The sequence below is a fragment of the Pyxicephalus adspersus genome, chromosome 6 (genome assembly GCF_032062135.1).
Source record: "Pyxicephalus adspersus chromosome 6, UCB_Pads_2.0, whole genome shotgun sequence".
Taxonomy (NCBI): domain Eukaryota; kingdom Metazoa; phylum Chordata; class Amphibia; order Anura; family Pyxicephalidae; genus Pyxicephalus; species Pyxicephalus adspersus.
The window spans coordinates 68691673-68695488 of NC_092863.1; positions in this window are offsets into that span (position 1 = coordinate 68691673).

Consider the following 3816-nt stretch of genomic DNA (forward strand, 5'->3'; position numbering starts at 1 on the left):
TATAGTGAAAAAATATTTCTAGAATAACAAGAGGTACCATGTGGTCTGCTTGATCATTAAAACAAGAAGGAAGAAAGAAGAAAAATATTATAGCGAGAAACAAAAACAGCGGTAGTACAAAAATAGGCAGAATGATAACACTTGTCAGGATCAGTTACAGTATAGATCAGGGGACCCCCACCCCCAGTCCATGGCTCACTAGTGGTAGGTCGTCTGACAGGTGGACAGTGCCTCTGGTGCACCCACCAGTGGGGTCGGGAGGAGGACTCTGCTTGGGGGGGATGCTCCGGCCAGAGCTGCGGACCACGCCTCCCAGAGACATCACAGGCTCAGAGCGGTGAGCGGGTGGTGTCTCTGAGAGTAGGCTGGTTCTGGTATCATGACGTTATTCTGGGGGGGAGTTTCTTCCCCTTTGAGTGAGACACAGCTCCCCACATATTTGCGAGGTGCGGAGTCCGTGCATTTAGTGGTCCGCGAGCCGCAAAAGGTTGGAGACCACTGGTATAGATTGTTACAAATATGGAGAACAAATGAAAACAAGTTAATGATTAGCACCAGACTGGAGGATCATTATCTAGAAGGCAATAGGCATACTGTGTAGTCTGTTCAAAGGTGCAAACAATTCTCTTTCCTACGTTTATCAGCAGTAAGGCTATATATCATTCCCATACCTCAAAAAACAATTGGGAGAGGACTTCTTAGCTAGGAAGGCCTCTATCCATTCAATCTCAAACCATAGCTATTTAAGAAATAGTGTGAGTAAGGGGGGGTTTGGCCAAACCTTCCTTACTCACCCTATTTCTTAAAAAGCTATGGTTTGTGTTTGGCGTTATCCAAATATGCAAGATGACCTTCCCTGCTAACAAAGAAACTATTGCCAAGTTTCCTACATCCTTTGGTGAAAACGTTATATTTTATTTGTCCACCACAGTCAGCAGACTAGGAACAGGGAGGTGACACCATGGTGCTCTTTAAAGCTCCGCTCATTTAAAAGTGCATTGCTTATGCTTTTTTATGGTGCTGGCATCATCCAGAACACTTTACAGAGTACTGTAAATAATTCATGTCCTTCAAAGGAGCCCACAATCTAATTAGCCCACCAGCTTTGGGGGAAACCAATAATGCAGTAGTATGTTTTTGAAATATATTATTTTTAACCTGGCCAGGGATTGGATCTGGGATTCAAAGCAGGAGTGCTTACTTCTCAGCCACTAAGATAATTACCACTAACCTTTCCTACTACACCCCCTTTTTGCTAATATAGGACAGAGTGGTTCCAATTGTTTGTTCTATTAGTGTGCAGTACAGGACTTGGCCCTTGGTTATTGAACTGGTGATGTGAACGTTACAAGAGGGCGGCAACAAAACTGGTCAGCTGAGCAGCGGATAATAGATAACAATCATCAATCTGCACCAATGAAGAGTTGCTGAGGAGGATCATGGAGGGGTTTCAGGCAAATTATTCTGGGGATTAGAAGCAATTAATTAATAACAACTTTTAAAAAATAGGATGAGCTTTTTGCTTTTAGGTTTTGATATTAACCCTACTGCCTAAATTTGTAGAAGAGTTGCATAATTCATTCAATTTTCTTTTACTTCATATTAGTTAAATATAAATAGCACAGGCCTACTTCTATTTTGCTGTAACTAATTGCTGAAAATTACTGCTTCACATGCATAGATGTGACACTTATTATAACGAATGTCTTGGCTGCTTCACACATCTTTGTAGCTTATATAACCATCTGTTTATAAGCGATGTGTTGTTAAGTAGATTTTAAAGTGATTCATAATGCTGATTTACTGTATATGCCCTGCTCAAACATTTTTTTGTATATGGAAGTGTTTCCCTAATTAGGGTCCCATGAAATTCTAGGGTTCCTCCAGAGATTGCTAGGGGTTGCATGAGCAACAAACAATTTTTACTTCTCAGGTCAGTTTAAACCATGACCTTTGGTTATCTGCAAGGGTGACATTCTTCCCACTGGTCAGCAAAGTCCATGGTAATCTTCCCACTGACGATCATGCTAATGAACTGTGAGCAGTGGTTATATTAATTAAAACAGACCTGAAAGTTATTTCAAGAGTTCTTCCATGTTAAAAAGGCCAAGAATATCTGGTTTATATAGTGCTGCCATACTGCCTCTTTTATATCTGGCTGCCCATCCCAATTGTGTGCATGTATGCAAGAACACATAGATGTTGTCTGCATCCAGCATGACGATGGGAATGCTGATGTTCTGGAATTTAACAGTAAAAAAATGAGAGCCAACAGGTTGTTTCTTGCAGAAGGGACAGGCAATGTTCTTTGCATTTTCAGAAGGATGTGAGCAAGAGCAGAAATCATATTTATCCTAAAATATGTTTACTATAACAATGTAAAATGCAGTCGTGTAAAAATGTAAGTAAACCCAATAAACTTTGTTGACTTTTTTAAAAAAATCTTCACACAAACAGTTCTTACAGATTCGTGAATTGATATACCTAACATAAAAACACTAAGTTCAACCTTGGCCCCAGAAGCTGCCATTGCCCTTTTTTAGCAGAAATTACTTGTGTTGGTGTTTTACAAAGCTGCCCACCAATTTCTGACATCAATATGGTGCAATTTATGACTAAACCTACATGCAAAGTTACTTCAATTTTGTGTTTGATATTTCAACATTTCAAAAGAAATCAAATCAAACGTTAAGTGGGCCATTTCATAAAGCTCCGTTTCCTTGGTGGATTTGTTAATGTGTGCTGAATTATTAGCATATTGAAAGATCTATTTTGGTTCAGTTTCAACCTTTTCAACAGATAGGCTCACATTCTCTTTACTCACATCTCCCTGCACATGATGCAGAATTTGTAGTTAACTTGAAGACTGGAAGCTGTGCAAAACCCGAACCAGCAAAGCAACCCAACCCATAATATTTGCACCACTATACTTTACAAGGTACAAGGTTCTCCTCCGATATTCTGTCTTTAGTTTGCATTAAATATGTCTACTGGTATTGTGACCAACAAATTATATCTTAAATTTCTTTAAAATTCCTAAAGCAATGTCCACAACACATTGGGCCTGATTTATTAAGGTTCTGCAAGACTAGAGAGGATAGAGTATCATTGCTGGATCACCTAGGTTCTCCTATGATAGTGTATCTTCTCCAGTCTTGGAGAGCTTTAATAAATCAGGCACATTATTCCAATAGGCTTGGTCTATGCTTATTTCTACAAGATATCTGAGCTTTAAATAACATAGGTTCCAACATACTTCCCAAGAAGGCTCCAATCATTGGCATCTAATCTGGAACAATAGATTTTAACAAAGCAAAATGATTTGATATGAAAGTAAATGAAGGGGTTTACCTATTTTTCCTTACATGACAAATCTGCATTTTCATTTATTCAGTTCATGATAATAAATACAGTATGCTGATTATTTATGTATATATATATTTATGTATATTTTATATACTCTTTAGGCATTGTTTGATTAAAGATTTAATTTTTGCTTTTATATACTAAAAAAAAATACTAAAATATACTAAAAAAAAGACTCTTCTATGGTTTTTTATGTGGTGCACATACTTTTTACATGAATATATGCACGGTGATGTATATATTATTTGTTATTGGTCTTACTATTGTCACTGCTATTGTCATAGTAGCTAGTAAAATTATAATCTTCAATTGTCTAACATATTAAAATTTACTGTTACTGAAATATCTGTTTCATTGTTTTCCAGGAAATTCTGAAGAAACACGTTCAGTAGATCTAGGATCACGAACTGACAGCAAGGACAAAGGATTATATACAGAAAGCTTTCATTC